The sequence below is a fragment of the Mauremys mutica genome, chromosome 1 (assembly GCF_020497125.1).
Source record: "Mauremys mutica isolate MM-2020 ecotype Southern chromosome 1, ASM2049712v1, whole genome shotgun sequence".
NCBI classification, from domain to species: domain Eukaryota; kingdom Metazoa; phylum Chordata; order Testudines; family Geoemydidae; genus Mauremys; species Mauremys mutica.
In genome coordinates, this window is record NC_059072.1 from 178,876,591 (window position 1) to 178,895,486 (window position 18,896).

Consider the following 18,896-nt stretch of genomic DNA (forward strand, 5'->3'; position numbering starts at 1 on the left):
TAGCATTAATGTATTATACTCCAGGAAATATTTATCCTCTACTAAACAACTTGTTACATACAGTGCTTAGCCTTTAACGGCTTACAAATGTGTAAGCCCTGTTACTTGGCACAACATCTGCAAGAGAAGTTTACTCAGTCATTTCTTGGCAAATAAAGGGCCTGAGCTTGCAGACTTTACTCATGTGAGTCAGGGTTGTAGGACTGGGCTCCTAATACAGGTTTCAGCTTTGCTCTTTTCTACAACAGACATAGTGTGCCTCAAGGTGAACCAAACCACAGATGTAGTTCTAGCTAAGGCAACTTCTGGCTGAGTGCCTTTATCCATGTCCTTTGATGGTGCAAATGACTGTTTTGAGTCATGGCATGTCACATTCAGTAGGTTGCCTGCACCTACACGAAACCCACAGAGCATCTGACTCTGCAAACTATGCGTCCATTTATGTACATGAGACATGCAATTCACTGGTGCCTTAAGAAAGTTAATCTAAATGTTTTACTCTTATGAGGGAGTACCTATTGTTGCTAGTAACTTTGGATGTATAGCAACAGATAGAATTAATCTGACTATTCCATGTGAATTTGTATCTTCATGTTTCCCAACAGTGACCATCCCTGCTGTCTTTTCTGTTTACAATCTAGATGACTGATATTATAGAGCACTAAACTCTTTGTTTAGACTTTAACAGCCTAGAAGGGAGTTTGAGCTGCCCTAAAAAGCCAGCCAGAGATTCACCCGATGTAGAGGAATCCCTCAGTGTTGTAAAGCATAGACGCACAGAGCCAGAAACTTGCACCACCAGCTTCCCCCATGCGGTGTAGAGGACGAGCTAGGGCTGGAAGGCACTGTGCTTCAGTTGTCCTGGACTGGTGGAGCTGCTGGTACAAGTTACAGAAACTAGATGACCATTGGGTCAGGGAAGGTGGAAAGGGGCCTCACACCCGCTGGCCTCCCAAACAGCTGCACAGACTGAGGTCAGCACAGAAGAGGATCAAGCTCCTTGTCTTTGTATTTCCTGTAAAGCATCAGCTGTACTTCTGGCATAGCAACAGCAGCTTAAAAAAAAGAAAACTATACAGGATCTTTGTATACAACATATGTTGTAAATATGATGTTTAGAGTCAACATATCATAGAATAAAATATTTGCAAGTGGAACAAATTTAAAACGAGTAGCAACTATCTGAATCTGCAATATATTTCTAAGACAAATGGACCTCCTCACATATTTTGAAATCACAAGATATATGCAGTTCCTGGTGGCAGGGCTCAGAGTACTATATTGCATAATATATCACCCCACCCTATCAGTTTAAATTCAGTTGTGTGTGTGAGGGGGATTTGAGTTTTTGTTTGTTTAAGGGATGAAGCAGGGAATTTTTCATGGGCAAAATCAGGGTGTGATCACCAGCAGGGATCAGAAAATATTTTACTGCATGGTACTAAATTGCCTGGTTAAATATACTTCAAAGGTTAAGTCTGTCTTTTCCCCTAAAAGTAAGATTCCCTATTTTCTGGCTGCAACTGATACTGTATTAAGGGCTCAAAAGGCTATAGGAGAGAATTTCTCTCTAAAATGAGGCCATTCAAGTGAAGAGGCTAAATCTCTGCAGTTTAGATATCACCCCCTCTGTTCCATAGTTTACTCTGAAATAAAATATTAAAAATATAGTAATATAACGTAGAAAGCTCTTGTCCATATCTTTACTTAGACCAGCTTAATTTGGCCTGAGAATGATAAATTCAAACTGCTAATTGGACACCTTGTCCCTATGCTTGTTTTCGTCCTTCTTAACCCTACAGGACCCATACTAAGGTACAACCATGTCTCCACCATACCTTACGAGTCAATCCTGCATACTACTCTCCCTCCAGGAAGGAAAGACTCCATACCTTTATTAAGGTCTATCCTGCCCTCTTGCTGGTCCTATTGCTAGCTTCTTTGGTCCAGGATGTAGATGAACTAAGCCTGGTTTCTGGATATCAGGTCAGTTTAATACCTAACCACCCACTGGTATCCTAACTAAGGCCATGTCTACGCTACTGGCTAAATGGGCACCGCTGCAATCAATGCAGCGGTATCGATTTAATGGATTTCGTGAAGACAAGCTAAGTCGAAGGGAAAATGTCTCCTGTCAACACGGCGCAGTGTAGACACCGCTGTAAGTCAACCTAAGTTATGTAACTTATATAACTTAGATCAATTTACAGCATTAATGTAGACCAGCCCTAAAATGAGTGTTTGTAAATAAAAGATAAAATTATCATGGCACTTAAAAGCCTAACTCACTTTTGAAAATGGGCCTGATGCATTTTGACCTTCCTCATGCCCAGACATCTACAAAACAAAAATCCTAGTCATCCAAATGGCAGTTGCCCAATGAGGACCACTCCTAACAGAAGGGATGACGGGCACTTACTGGAAGGCAAAGAACGCTTTTGGACTAAGCCAAGTGAGTAAACTCCTTCCTAACCTTAAATTTGGTGACCAGTAGTTTCTGGTGTGTACCATTGTAATAGCAAAGGGGGAAGAGCCAGACCTGTGCTGGCAACTCTGGAGCAAGAACACTTCCACTCTGGGATGATCAATCCCAGAAGCAGTGGAATCTCGCTTTGAATGTGGAGTCAGAGTGTCGAGCAGAAGAGGGGAGGTCAGGGGTCTGGAGATAGCTGCTCCTGGGGCTTGGGCCTCAGGGGGAGGTATGTGATAGGCGGCGGGGGGGCAGAAACACAGAGCAGCCCCCACAATATTTCTATTGAGGAGGCACAAACACACTTGTCACCGTGTTCCCACACCTGCCTAAGACCCAGCTCCCAAAGTAAGGTGGGAGAGAAGGGTAATGCTTAGCCAAATAGTGATGGATTGGGAGACTGGCATTCCTGTGGTCCTCAGGCACCATACAACTCTACCCCTGGACAAGGAACTTGAGATGGGAGGGACAGAGAACACATGAGGCACCCGTGCACTGGGAGTCAGGAAGCTGCCATCCACAACATCCCGACCAGAGCCAGTCTTCTCTTCAGTGTGAACTACCCTGCTCAAAAGCAAGCTTTCAAGTAACATTTGCCCTTTTTAAAAAAAAACAGAGTATTGTAGTCTGAGGAATGTTCAAGGACATCTCTCCTGCTGCCTGCATTTCTAGAGAAACACCTTCTACAGGTTTTATGTTATCTGATTTAAAAAACAAAGATGATAACCTCTGAAGCAGCCCAAAGTGAAATACACCACAAGTAGCTTTAAAACAAATATCCTCGAGGCAGGTACTGATGCTGAATCTGGCTTTAACCAGATGGGGGAAACCCCTCTGCTATTAGCTTTTCTCCTGCTGATATTTAGAGGAATGTTCAAGGACACATCGGCTGCTGCCTGCATTTCTAGGTAGTAGATTTTGGACCTAAAATTTACTGGCCAGCTAGAAGAACAATACTGCAAAACCAATTTAGCTCTCACAGCTGAGCCTCACTTAACTGGAATTATTTATCCTTCCAGCTTGTAGAAATGGGTCTATTGTGGCCTTCTAGGCCCATACACCAAAAATAACTATAAAACCACACACGTATCAGCAGAACTAGTGTCAACTAAAAATAATAAAGAACTCCATCATCAAACCACCCCCTTGGGAGAAGCCTGAGTAAAGACAGCACATTGCACGGTCTCTGAAAGCCAACATACCAAGAGCGGAAAGTAAAGGCTAGAGTCCCCTGAGAATGCCTCCCATACAAAATGTACAAATCCATGGGCTATTGACTTGAACTCCGCCGTTCTCTGTCGTCAGGGGTAATAACTGAGAATGAAATATACTAGATGTATAACAAACCTCCTTCAGGTAATTTTTGTATCTATATAATAGGTCTATAAATCTAGCTAACAAATTTCTCGTCAATGTGTGTTGGGGCAGAGACACGGTAAAAAAGCCTTCCTTTTCAGAAAGCTCTCTAAATGTGCACTTTCAGCCAATAGAAAAAGAACTGAGGCAGTCACAGATGGCTAGTGAACTCACCTTCATGTTTTACTGAAGCTTTGGATATTATGGAAAGATGTAACCCTGGCTGTCTTTTCATGACAGTCTTTTCTTCGTCTCCTCAGACATGTACCTCTCTGGAGTGGCGGAGTGCCTGCTGGGGTAATTTTCAGGGATTAGGTTTCCTCGTCCGTAACAAAAGAACATCTTCAAGCAAAAATGTGACAACTGTGTACAATAAGCATTCTCAAACTGTTTGATGTTTTAGCCTGGATGGGCTCTTATGGGAGATAGTGCCTCAGGGACACCACCCCTCACATTTGTGATAGTCCGACCCATCTCCCCTCCCACCTCTGTAGCAACTATAGCAATTGCTTACATGGAATAATAATATTGGGAAAGTATTTATGCATGCCTGTTTCTTTGTGTGTGTGTGTGTGTGGGGGGGGGAATTAGTCATGCTGTGTTTGCTCTTTATTTCATCTCCCTCTGCCATCTGTTCTGATCCAGAAGAGAAAAAACAAGGAGGAGAGACAGGTCCTGTTAACCAACCAGCACTCCATGAAAATTCAGCAAGTATTCCATGGATCACTGTGAAACCTGGATCTATGTAAACCACCTGATTTACTTTATACTGTGTAGGAGGCTGCCCCTCATAATTCTCAACTGAAGTGGAACAGGGATGGTTGAAGAGTGGACATACCATAAAACATCTTGATTTATGCTGTAAAGCAGTTTTTCAAACAGGGGGTTGTGAACCTGAGGGGGTCATGAAAGGCACTGAAAATTTACTACCATCTAAAGCAAATATTTTTTTTCTCCCCACTCCCAACCTTATCCTTCATGTTCACGTATCTTCTGTCAACCTCTTGAACACACACACACAACTTCAAGAGGCTTAGCATTGGTGCTACTGTACAAGAGTAAAAAAAAAAAGTAAGGGGGTTGCGAACACTTGCCTTCGAATAAGGGGTCACCAACCTGCGAAGGGTGAGAATGGTGGTGTTAAGGAAAGATGGTCCTTTTTAGTCAAATATTTTGGTGAAACATCTACTCTGTGACTTTTATAAGACGTGCACCTACTGCCTAATTCACATTAATAATTCACAGCTAGTCACGTTTGACATCATGCTGCCAACAATCAACTGAACACATTTGAGTCTTGGCTCCTTAAAACATATGTTTTAGGCTATGCCAGAAGAAAAGTTTTGTTTTTGTTTTTTGGTCTGATCTATAAAAACTTGGGCAGTTTAAATCATAGAATCATAGAATATCAGGGTTGGACGGGACCTCGGAGGTCATCTAGTCCAACCCCCTGCTCAAAGCAGGACCAATCCCCAACTAAATCATCCCAGCCAGGGCTTTGTCAAGCCTGACCTTAAAAACCTCTAAGGAAGGAGATTCCACCACCTCCCTAGGTAACCATTCCAGTGCTTCACCACCCTCCTAGTGAAAAAGTTTTTCCTAATATCCAACCTAAACCTCCCCTGCTGCAACTTGAGACCATTACTCCTTGTTCTGTCATCTGCTACCACTGAGAACAGTCTAGATTCACCTCTTTGGAACCCCCTTTCAGGTAGTGGAAAGCAGCTATCAAATCCCCCCTCATTCTTCTCTTCTGCAGACTAAACAATCCCAGTTCCCTCAGCCTCTCCTCATAAGTCATGTGCTCCAGCCCCCTAATAATTTTTGTTGCCCTCTGATGGACTCTTTCCAATTTTTCCACATCCGTCTTGTAATGTGGAGCCCAAAACTGGACAGAGTACTCCAGATGAGACCTCACCAATGTTGAATAGAGGGGATCTGCTGGCAATGCCCCTACCTATACACCTCAAAATGCCGTTAGCCTTCTTGGCAACAAGGGCACACTGTTGACTCATATCCAGCTTCTTGTCCACTGTAACCCCTAGGTCCTTTTCTGCAGAACTGCTGCCTAGCCATTCGGCCCCTAGTCTGTAGCAGTGCATGGGATTCTTCCGTCCTAAGTGCAGGACTCTGCACTTGTCCTTGTTGAACCTCATCAGATTTCTTTTGGCCCAATCCTCTAATTTGTCTAGGTCCCTCTGTATCCTATTGCTACCCCCCAGCGTATCTACCACTTCTCCCAGTTTAGTGTCATCTGCAAACTTGCTGAGGGTGCAGTCCACGCCATCCTCTAGATCGTTAATGAAGAGTTTGAACAAAACTGGCCCCAGGACAACTCTTGGGGCACTCTGCTTGATACCGGCTGCCAACTAGACACGTCATTTAACACCTCACCTGACTGTGGATGCGAGGGAGGAACTGTTTGCAGGCTACTCTGACTGCTCTCAGCTCTCACTCATTGATGTGAAGCATGGACTTGTGAGGGGACCATATCCCTTAGGGGAATCATAACTAGCAGGTCAAAACTGTGTTTACTCTGAAATAGACAATTCACAGCCAGGTCTGTAGACAACTGACTCCTTGTAAACAAGGTTATGTAAGTACTCATGGTCACATGGCCCAACAATGCAGGCAGGACTGTATGGACATTATAGGGCTCAAATGGATTTGCTGTATGAGCCCAGTATGCAGGGGAAACTGTCCTCTGATAAGTAAGCCTTGGCTGTAACAGTGTCCAGCCTTGTTCCTGATGAATTCTGTCAATTGTGAAGATACCAGGGTGGACTTCACCAGATTCATTATGAGGCCAAGCCTCTCAAAAAAATGGCAAAGCACAGAGATTGCTTCCTGGTAAGATGGCTTACCCTGAAGGAACTATCACCCTCTGCTGATGAAAGCGAGCTGCTACCACCAACACTGCCTTGGTAAACACCTGGTGCCAGTAAGAGCCCAAAGGACAGAACTCCGTACTGGTAGTGCTTTTTGACAGTCACAAATCTCAGTAATCTCCTCTGTGCCAGATGTCAGGAATCTCCTCTGTTCCAGATGAATGTCTACATGAAAGTAGGCACCTTTGAGATCAAGGACTGTAAATCAACTATCTGAATCTAGTGATGAGATAATGGATGACAGAGTTATTATTCTGAATTTTAAGCAGCGGATGAATTTGCTCAGTTCCCAGAAGTCTACCTCAAGTAGAACCTCTTTCCCCTTGATGCAAGAAGGTACTAGTTCCATCATCCCCAGGTCGAGGAGTGACTACCCCCTGCAAGAGGGCTGCCTGAAACAGGACACGGTAGAGAAAGTTAGGAGTTGGGGATGAAAGAAAACTGAAGGGTGATTCCTGAGGAGACAACCTCTAGTACCCATCTGTCCTCTGTAATTCCTATCCAGGCAGATAGGTAGTGGGAGAGACTCATCTGTCTTTTTAGCACTGAATTGCACTCAAACAGGTCTTCTACCGCTGTTTGAAGCACATCCTCAGAATTCCTGAGGACATCAGATCTCGCCACCATATCTGCTGCATCTAGAACAGTCTTAAGCACCAGTCTCGCTACCAGCTTTCCTTTATTACTTTGGGCCTGGGACAGGTCTCTGATGTCCTGAGGCACTTATCGATGAAGGTGACCGGCTTGTCATGATGGTAAAAATCATACTTGGCCATCAGAACTTGGCAGTTTGAGACTCTGAACTGTAGAGAGGCTGAAGAATACACCTTCCTGCCATTGAGGTATCAAGCCTCTTCACTTCTCTCTCACGCAGTTTGGATCTGGGTTATCCTTAGCTGCATACCACCCCTATTCGGGAGATGGTTGAGAAAATAAGCACTCTGACCCTTTTACAGGTATGAAATGTCTATTCATCCCACTTGGACACTGGTGGAATTGTGACACGTGTCTGCTAGAGAATCCTGGCAGGTTCGAGGGTGGCCTCATTAACAGGAAATGTCACTCTGCTCGGGCTCAAACTATGCAAGATGTCCAGTAATGTGTGTGGTGCCTCCTGGACATATTCCAAGGGAATTTTAAGTGACTCTGACAGTCTCTTGACTAAGTCCCGGAAGGATTAGGATCACCAGGGCCTGATGGGAAGCTGGAAGCACTGCCTTGTCTGGGGCATAGACGTCTCCTACTCTTGTTGCTCTTCTTCCTCATGGGGATGGAGCTGTGGTTCCTGACAAGGCTGAGAAAGCTCCCCTTCCACCCTGGAACCCTAAGTTTGCTTGGGTCCCCTATGCCACCAAGTGTATTTTGGATAGTAATCCAGTGGATCTTCTGTGACCCAGTACTGCTCCTACAGGATCTTATAACCAGTCAGCACCAGGCCCCAGGGGTAGAGTACCAATAAGTATAGGGGGATAGTCTCTCAGATGGGAGTGGTAAGAAATCCTGGAGGCTCCCAATATTCTGTCTAGGCTCCATCCTCTCAAGAGATCCCTTGGGGCATAGTCTATGGTTGGGGGACTTCCACCTCTGGGGATTCTGATCCTGGATCCAGAAAAGGCAGTGATGACCTGCCTCTACTTGTTCATGGTACTAGAGACAATCTAGCTCAACCCTTACATGTGAATGGGGACAGAGGGGCACCATGGACTGCATCCGCTACCGATATCTCTAAGTGCTGTTGAGTTGAGTCTAGAGAGAAGAGATTACTCCAGTTCCAGCAGCAATAGGACAGTCTTCTGGAGCCGAGTAGTGAGCTGGAGTCAATGAAGTAATTTCCACATCTCGGGCTGCTGAAGTAGAAGGTGCCAAATCCAGCAGTACCAACAAGGTGCCAAAGAAGCAGCCCCGGTACTGGAAGGTGCTGCGATTTTCCCTTCTGAAGTCTCAGTACAGTCCTTCCTGGTAGCAGATGGTCCCTCTCCAGATCAAGAAGCTCCCAATGACTTAAATTTGGGACAGCAAAATCTGCCCCATATTAGAGACCTTGGACAGGGAACCTTTCCTTTTGTATGTATGGGAACACTTATGTCTCTGAGAGCTGGAGGAGGGGTGGAGGCCTTCAGATCACCTGGGATCAAAACAGAAAAAGGGTCATTCCTACCTTCTTCATGCCAAGGTACTGGGGATCTCCCTGGATAAAAGCTGTTCCCTACCTTCTTGGGTTCCTCCATGAGAAACTTAGAGTCTCATTCAAGTGGCAACAAATTAGCCCTATTTATACAACAAATCGCACAGGCAACCGTGTAACTGGCAAAGATCCATATATTTCAGTCTACAGAATTAGACAGCTGCACTTTCAAAATATTGACTGGCCCTACAGAAAGATACTATTGTACTATTTGCTCACCAAGATACCATAAAGCTGCTGTCATAAGTAGTTCATTGGGGTCACAAGCAAAAAAGAGCATGCCAGTATTCAACTATTCTGTGCAAAACAGGAGAACATTAAGCAGCGTATGGTTAACCACGGAAAATGTCAAAGTTAACATTGCATGTACAATCCCAACTTTGCTCCTTTAATGCTTATGCATTATGATAGTCTATAAAGATTACATAACTCTCAAATTGTATCATACAAGTGTGTCATTTTATTTACTCTAACCTCATCAAAATTGTCTAATATCTCTCCATTGACTTGGACTTTTTATATGTTGGTAAGCATTCCTCTCTCGCTATGGTGTCCATTTTACAGGTTTTGTCTGCATTGATGTGAGGCAGATGGGGATATGGTGATATCAAAATATGAACACTGTGTTAAACACTAGTCTGAACTTGCCCAAGGGCAGCTTGTTGTATTGCATTCTAGACAGCTGCCCTGCTTGGGAAAGCTGTTTGATGCCTTGCAGAAGGCCCATCAATGAGAGCAATCTGGAGCTACAGCCTTTGAATGAGACTCACCTATACAATTGGCTGTGAAAAATGTTGAGGTTTTGGAAAAGTCCCACCCTACCTGAGATGAAAAGCCAAAATGCTGACTTTTTTTGTGGAAGTGAAATTCCAAAATTTTGTTTCAGAAAGGATGACATGTTCTGATCCTGGGAATGTTTCCCAAATGAACTATATTTCCCAAGGGACCTGGGTGCCTGAAAGCCTGTGCTGCCTGGGAAGCAGCTGGGTGAGCTGGCCAAAAACCAGGCAGGTTTCTGTCAAAAGTTTAGTAAAAAATCTCCACATTCCTGTAGAGCATTTAGATTTCAACAAATTGGCATCTTCCAAGCAAGAGGGAGTGTCTGTTAAGAAATTATTCTGCTACTCCTGTGTTCCTTGTCTTCCTGCCATGTTACCCCTGAAGGAGTTAAACTAGTAACATGCGGGGCCATGGCCTAGGTGCAACTTTGGAGAGTTGTGTGTAAGCAACTGAGAGTGGGGTTGGGGGGAGGCTCAGCAGGTCTCCCACTGGAGGTCTAACCCACCTTGATGGTGCATCCCACATCCCCAGGAAGGGAGTTAGACAAGTGGTCTGAGCCTGAGAGGGACTGTGCTAAGAACAGTGACTAGACTGTCTAGACCCCATATTAGGGTTTGCTTCCTGGAAAGCAATTCTTTGCTGCTCCCATGTGCTTTTTTGGTACATTAAGGTCTAGTCTATGCTACAAACTTGCCAGTATCATGGTGTCTGTTAGGGGTGTTGTCATAACTATAAAGGGAAAGGTAACAACCCTCCTGTATACAATTCTATAAAATCCCTCCTGGCCAGAGGCACCAAAATCCTTTTACTTGTAAAGGGTTAAGAATCTCAGGTAACCTGGCTGACACCTGACCCAAAGGACCAATAAGGGGACAAGATACTTTCAAATCTTGGGGGGGAGGGAGGTTTTTGTTTTGTGCTCTTTGTTTTGGGGTTGTTCGCTCTTGGGATTAAGAGGGACCAGACATCAATCCATGTTCTCCAAATCTTCCTGCACAAGTCTCTCATATTTCAAACCTTGTAAGTAACAGCCAGGCAAGGGGTGTTAGTTTTATCTTTGTTTTCTCAACTTGTAAATGTTCCTTTGCTAGAGGGAGGTTTATGCCTGTTTTGCTGTAACTTTGAAACTAAGGCTAGAGGGGGTTCCTCTGGGCTCTTTGAATCTGATTACCCTGTAAAGTTATTTCTATCCTGATTTCACAGAGATGAACTTCACCTTTTCTTTTAATAAAATCCTTCTTTTAAGAAACTGATTGATTTTGCATTGTTTTAAGATCCAAGGGTTTTGGATCTGTGTTCACCAGGACTAACTGGTGAGGGTATACTCTCAAGCCTATCCAGGAAAAGAGGTGTAAGGACTTGAGGGGGAGGAATTAGTCTCAAATCTGCCCAGGAAAGGGGGGGGTTAGGGACTTGAGAAATATTTGGGGGAAGGCAGAGTTCCAAGTGGCTCTCCCCTAAGATTTGGAACACACTTGGTGGTGGCAGCTTACTGTTAACCTAAGCTGGTAAATAAACTTGGGGGTCTTTCATGCGGGTCCCCATATCTGTACCCTAAAGTTCAGAGTGGGGAAGGAACCCTGACAGGTGTGATTGATTGAATTTACAACATTTCTATACTGCCAAAAGCCCTAGTGCAGACACAGTTACAGTGACATAAAGGTGCTTTTGCTGATGTAGCTTATTTCTCTCCGGAAACAGATGGGAAATGCCACAATTACGATGGATAACTCACATTCTAATTCATGGAAGTATCTTTTGTACAAAAGTTTGCTTTTAAGAGAACTAATACCAGCAGGATAGCACTAAAAATGGTATCTGAATGTAGACCAAAGAAACAGGTAGGAATTGTTTTCTACAGGAACTTTTCTGTATTAATCTCACTTCTGGGTATGTCAGGCCTTCTGTTGGAGACACTTTGATTATTAAATTGGGCCCTTTAAGCTTCTAGTGCTTGGTGAACTCATTTTCATTTCTGATAGGAAAATAACAGACTGTCACACACAGCCTTTTCCTTTGCATAATTTTCTAACATACTTGTGACACATAGCAGAGATGACAGTGAAAGACTTAAAATTTAAGCTGATGATTCAGAATTAATAATGAGAAAACTTTATTATTGTCTTGGGGATTCAAAACAGGTCGCTGATTGTCTAACACCATTTGCACAACTTTAAATGGCACACACACAAACCAAGAAAACTGCTTCAGTAGAGCCGCTAAAATCTCAAATCATATTATAGCCGTCGGATAAAACGACCTCTAGAAGTGTATTGCAAGTTTTTATACTTTTTTTATTTCAGGAATCTTACTGGTGTGATCTTTTAGAAGATTGCCAATATGCTGCAATAGCAAAGCCTTTAAATACTTCAAGACAAGAAAGCTTAAATTCTGCTTTACATTCTGACTGCCAAGGATGCCTGTAGACAGCTTTCCCACACCCTTTTAAGATGCCTAAGTACAAAATTCTTGAGTAGTCTGATGCTTTTATCTTTAGATTTACTGAAGACTTTCAAAACTTGTTGCATATGAAAATTCTAATGTGAAGAAATAATTATTTCACAAGCTTTGTTTTTTCTTGACATTAGAAGCTAAAAAGAATCAACATTTTCTATACTGCACAATATTTCTTTGAAATGCTTCACTTTGTTGCAAGACAGCACACACAAATTTCACAAGTTTTACAGCTGCTGATTACAGAATAAAGGAAGAAGAGGAGGAGATGCTTGAGAAAAATTAGAAACTTACAAAACTGATGATTTGTAGTAAGACTTGTTTTGGGTATTACAATAGCACCTAATGGCCTCTGTAAGGATCAGGGCCCCACTCTAAGGCCATGTCTACACTACAGACTTTGGTTGATGCAAATTAAGTCTGCATAAAGTTCCTGCAATTAGTATATTGCTTGTGCACACTTGGTTCCTTGTGGTGGCAGTGTGTGTACTCACTAGGAGTGCTTGTGCCAATGTACCATGGGTAGGTATCCCAGTGTGCAACCTGCCAGTGCAGTGTGGTTTGGGAAGTTTTGGCAATGCATGGTGGGACAGAAGCGAGTTACGCAGGAGTGATTGGGAACAAAGGGTCAACTTCCCAGCATGCAATTGTCTCCATCCCATAATGTCCTCAATAAGTTTGGTGCCTTTGTTAAATATCCCATGAACCCGCATGGCCTTCCTTGCTGTCCACGATCTCTGACAGAAGCCTGGAGTCTGCACAGCTCTGCATGATTGTTTATAAGCATTGCAGGCACAGGGCGTGTGATCCTCTGGTTTGCAGAGCCATAAGAAGAACCTCTTAGTTCTTAGTGTAGAGCATGATGATTTCTTTGAGGACAGATTGCTCTGGGGGACAGCAAGAATCAATTCAAAGTTATCGGTGGCATTCTCAGAGCAGCTGCAGATGGTGCAGTGCTGCTTCTGGGCCTCAGAAACTTGGAGTGACTGGTGGGATCACACCGTAACACGGGCTTAGAATGATGAGCAGTGGCTGCAGAACTTATGGATGCTCAGGGACAGGAGAATGAGAGCTGCACTGACAATGGAGATGCAAGTGGCGATCGTACTGTGGAAACTTGCAGTACTGGATTGCTCCCGGTTAGTGGGAAATCATATTGGAGTTAGAAAATCCACTGTGGGAGCCATTGTCAGGCAATAAATAGTTTTGTGCTATGCAGGACGGCGATTCTTGGCAAAGTGCAGGACACGGGATGGATTTGCAGCTATGGAGTTCCTGAACTGTGGTGGAGCAACGGACAACCCACACATCCCTATTTTGGCACCAAACCACCTTGCCACAAGGGTACATCAGAAGAAAGGGCTACTTTTGTATGCTTATTCAAGTATTGGTGGATTACCAGGGACAATTCATTGCTGGCTGGTCAGGGAAGGGGCATGAAGCTTGCATCTCTAAATAACACAGAAAGCTACAAGGAGGGTGGATTACCACTGGCAATGTTGAAATGCCCAAAGTGATCCTGGGGACCCAGAATCCTCCTTGCTCATGAAGCCCTATATCAGCCACCTTGACAGCACCAAGGAAAGAGTCAACTATAGAAGAACCTCAAAGATACAAACACCAGAGTTATGGACTGACCGGCCAACCAGAAACCATGGGGAACTGGAAGTAACCAATCAGGCAGCAGCGGCGATCAAAAAAAAAGAAAAAGGTACTGTGTCTGTATTGCATCTTAAAGGTAGGCACATCTGGGCTGTCCGTCCCCATCCCCATCCCTTACTCCCTCCAGAGTAGGGTGACCAAATGACCCAATTTTATAGGGACAGTCCCAATATTTGGGGCTTTTTCTTACATAGGCTCCTATTAACCCCTACCCCCTGTTCCGATTTTTCACACTTGCTGTCTGGTCACCCTACCCCAGGCACGGAGCAGCCACTTACAGGTAAGAGGTGGTGAATGCTGTTTTCCCCTCTCCCTGCACCTGATGCAATGTGGAAGAGTGGCAGGAGGTATGAAGGGAGGTGCTATAATAGAGTTCTCCACAGACTGCAAAAGAAGGTGAGTCTGTGATTGTTGAACATGTAGGGCCACAAGAATCTGCAGCATCTGTGATTCCCAATTATGTCCTGGTGCATCTCCCTCCTCTCCTTCTGCTGGGACTCTGGGGCCTTTCTCCAGTCTACTTTTCCAAACTGTCTGCAATATTCACCCTCCAAGCCCTTTGTGCACTGTTTTACAGGATCTCATTGAACAAGTCATCCCTCATCCTTTTCTTTCTCCTCTTTATCTGGCTCAGACATTCCATAACTGTGGAGAGGGGAAATCCCTCAAGGCTGCAGTGGCAGCAGCTGCAGATAAAACACCTGCAGGTACCATTGTCAGTACTGTCACAACAAAAGTCAAAAGCTAAGATTCAGAACTTCCTTCCCTTGCTCCCCTAAAGTTTTACACAAGGTATGCTTATTGTCACTTCTGCTTTGGAGTGCTTGTGCCCAGCACCACTCAGAGCACCAGCCATGCTAAGTATGGCCTGCCAGCAGTGAGGAAAATGAGGGAATTGCTCAATTGCATGAAACTATGAGTATAGGGTAATGGCAGTGAATACTGGCACCATTTCCCACAGACCGGGATGATTCCACTGCTCGCTCACTTCGGAGGGTAACAAAAGCAAAGGGAGTACAATTGCTGCTGGTGTCTATACGCTGCGTGCCTGTGTTCCTTTCCCTGCATTGGGCTCGTGCACGGGGACTGACTGCACTGGTGTGGAGTCTCAAACAGGTCCTGGTTCACAGCATATCTGCACCTCCCAATTTGCATGTCAACCATCCTCCACCTCCTCGCTGTTCATGCCAAAGGCCCATGACTCAGGCTCCACAGTGGTCTGTGGGATGGTAGTGGGGTCTCTGCCACATGTGGCACATGGCTCAGCACTAGATTGACTGTTGGCCTCCGTGGCCTTCTGTTATATGCCTGCCGCAGTTCCTTCGCTTTCAGGCAGCACCACTGCTGATCCCCGCCGCATCCCTTCTCTTGTCTCCCTCGTGCAATCTGCTTGTTGATGTCCACATTCCTACAGCTGATCCACAGTGGTTCTTGCACAGCCACTTCTTGCCACGGGCCCAGGAGATCCACTGCCTCTTGTCTAGTCCAAGCTGGAGTGTTTAGCCAGCATGGTCAGCTGGGCAGTTGCACACCAGCCTGTAGAGCTGCTAGGTGTGCTCATCAAGCTGGGCAATCAGGAAAAGGAATTTCAAAAATTCATAGGGCTTTAAAGAAGAGGTGGCCCTTCTGGTCTCTGTGACCCTGGGGGAGTGGAGGTCACAACTGTGAGCAGAGAAGTCAGCATCGGGTATCATGGGACAGCTACTGGAGGACTATTAGGGTCGACATCATAACATAGTGTCTACTCTTGTGTTGACCTCAGTACACATCGACTATGGCTCAGTGCCACTCGGGGAGGTGGTGGTACTGCATTGCTGTAACGGGGTACATACGTTGGCAGGAGACATATTTAAGTGTAGACACATGCACAACTAGGTTGACGCAAAGTGGCTTATGTCAATCTACCTTTGTAGTGTAGACCAGGCCTAAGAAACACCTAGTCCCTGCTCCTAAGATCTAACAATCTAATTTGCATGTCAGGTTTCTAAGGGAGGTAGCAACTGCAGTCACTCAACCATGGCTGCTTTTTAAGAAAAGAAAACAAACGAACAAACAAAAAAAGCCCTCGGGGCATTGGAAAAGAACAAATGTAGTGACTCCAGGTTTGTTTGGTTTTTAATCTTGTAACTTCAGCCCTTGGCAAAATAATTGATTAAACGAGAGAGATCTTTGAACTTCAGTATACTGGAACCATGTTTAATAGACAATATGGATGTGTCAACAAATAAAATCAACTAATGCTGCAAGGCAAAGTTGAATGCTCTTTCATTATGGAACAGCAACATTAGGACACAATTTAATAGGCATAGTGGCAGAAGTGGGGTGAAGTATCGCAGGGGGAAGGTCTAGTACACCTACTAAAATGAATTATGGTTGTAAGTGCTTCGAAGGTATTCATCTAACAGTACCACAAAATTAAACTTCACATACATTCTGAAGCGTCAAGAAAATACAATGTTAGCATGTCTGGAAATGAACAATTAAGGGATCCCGCCAGTTCTATGCTGCCATATAATTCTTCATTACTCCACCTAATTTGAGCATTGCCAATCCTAAACATTCAATCATGAGATTTTAAAACAAAAATTTTGGGTTCTCTTCATTTGTCCTCTGGTTTCTGAACCTTTAGTATGCACTTGGTTGCATTTTCAAGCTTTTACCCACAACCAGGAGCAGGGCTGGCTGCAGCGTTTTTCCGCCCCAAGCGGCGGAAGAAAAAAAAGCCACAATTGGGGGCACTTCAGCGGTAGCTCTACCGCCACCACTTCATTCTTTGGCGGCAATTCAGCAGCAGGTGCTTCCCTCCGAGAGGGACTGAGGGACCCGCCACCGCATTGCTGAAGAGCCGTACGTGCCGCCCCTTTCCGTTGTCCGCGCCAAGCACCTGCTTGCTGCGCTGCTGCCTGGAGCCTGCCCTGACCAGGAGAACGAGAAACTCTACCCCCTCCCCCCCGCCCCCACACACCTTCCCTGAGATTCTTCTGATCCTGGCTACAGGAGTTGGGGCTGTAAGAAAAATTATTGTAAAACGTGATAAAATTGTTAGTTGGTAACAGTGCAATTACACCACCCACCCAACCTTAACTTTGCACTCTTGTTTTGTTATGTAATGCATATACCTTGTTGGATGCATACTCCTGATTTTATATATTTATTACTGAATGTGTAGCAAAGACTTAAAGGAATATATTCCCTGGGTACACTTGGCTACACCAGCATTCTAGACATTCTTACAGTGTGCTGTGTGGGTGGAGTGGAAAACTTGTATCAGTATTGTTGTCAGAGTGTTGTCAGAGTTGTATAGGCCTTTATCAGGGCCTATACTTACTACAAGTATAAGTGAGCATTTTGGTTTATGAACTGTACTGATTACATATTTTAGATGTATGTATGTAATGTAATTCTTGAATGTTCATATTTTTAACTATACAATGCATAATTTTTACTGTAATGACTAACTTAGAATTTATTAATGTTACTGTACCATATTGGAAATGGATCTCCTGCACAGAAAACAAGATCCAGGAGCTATCAGAGAGACAAGGTGAGATGCAGGACTGGAGGGAGACAAGTCAGGAGGGGAGAGGAAGCCCTGTGAGTCACCAGCACAGAGATGGCAGTTAAAGCCTTATGAGTGGATACTGTCCTTTAGAGCACTGGTCCCCGCCATGGGGCCCGCTGAGGCATTTATGTGCACCTGCCTAGTGCCCAGCAGGGGAGAGAAGCCACGGCCCCGTGCCTGCCGGAGACAGAGAACTCTGGGGCTGCAGGCTGCGGGCGCTAGTGTTTTCTGTCCCTGGCAGGCGCGGGGCTGCGGCTTCTCTCTGGCTTCTCCAGGGCTGCAGGCTGTGGAAGCCGGTGTTCTCGGTCCCGGCAGGTGCGGGGCCGCTGCTTAAGCCAGAGAGAAGCCACGGCCCCGCGCCTGCCGGGGACACAGAACTCCGGGACTGCAGGTGCCAGTGTTCTTGGTCCCTGGCATGCACGGGGCCGTGGCTTAAGCCGGAGAGAAGCCACGGCCCTGCGCCTGCCAGGGACAGAGAACTCCGGGGCTGCAGGCTTCATTCTATGTTAAGAAGAATAAATATATTTGGACCAGCAGTTCAACAATATTTTACTTTTTTAAAATACATAAGATGAAAACTGTTTATGATATTTATTTTGTAAAAACTCCTTAATTTTTCTTACAGGTAGATAAAAAAGAGCAAATTGACATGGTAAGGTGAAAGAATAATTGCTGAATAATTCAATTAATACCTTTTACATGTAAAATTACCCTTTTTATCTTATAGATTCATATATTATGTAATATTAAATATGATGTTTTTCATATTATTTAATGTACAAATACAAAATAAGCCTTGAAAAATTGTTGGTGCCCACCACACACTTCTGAAAACATGAATGTGCTACTGGCCACAAAAAGGTTGGGGACCACTGCTTTAGAGAGTGTCTGTAGAGGAAGAAAAGGAGTGAGCAAAGGACACAGTTCTGTAGGAGGACCTACTGGAATGAGTAGCGTTACTGAAGAGAACATGGAGCAAGAGAGTCCAGGTCTTCACTACAAAATGTTGCCAGCAGAGCTGTGCTACTTGGGGAGGTGGTTTAACTATAACAGCAAAAGAATTGCTTTTGCCAGTATGCACTAACCCTAACACTGGAACTCTGCTAGGGGGGTTTGCTGGTATAGCTACACCAGCAAAGTTAAGTAGTGTAGTTAGCCCTGAGTCATGCAAAGCAAAGAAGGACAAGATTTCAAGACGATGGGTATGAAACACAGTATCAAAGCAGATACAAAGAGTTTGAGGTTTATGCATACCACCTGAACACTGGGCAGGTACTACCTGTCATAGATTGGCCACCTTTAAATTAATGCACCAAGGACAGTTAGGCTTAACATTGCAACACCTAACTGTAGGTGCCCTGTCACCTAACAGAATCCACAGTCCCGTGTTAGATGTCCAGGCTCCCTGTACAATGAATGAGGCCACTTAGGGAATATCTACCCCACAAAAAACAAACAAAAAACCCATCTGCAGCAGCGAGTCTGAGCCTAGGTCAACTGACTGGGGCTAAAGATAGCAATGTAGACATGTGGGCTGGA

The 18,896-nt window shown here is 44.6% G+C and overlaps 1 protein-coding gene across 8 annotated transcripts in view; it reads right to left on the bottom strand.

Annotated features, from left to right (window-relative positions):
• Positions 1-18,896, bottom strand: part of HTR1F (5-hydroxytryptamine receptor 1F) — a 206,986-nt gene that overhangs the window by 16,375 nt on the left and 171,715 nt on the right. For 5 of the 8 annotated variants that reach the window (XM_045002066.1, XM_045002064.1, XM_045002063.1 and 2 more), the window contains exon 3: positions 4,001-4,118. The exons of 2 other annotated variants lie outside the window; for them this stretch is intronic. The gene's annotated coding sequence lies outside the window, so the exon portion shown is untranslated. The remainder of the gene's footprint in view (positions 1-4,000; positions 4,119-18,896) is intronic. One more of the 8 variants, XM_045002069.1, reaches the window with a different exon arrangement.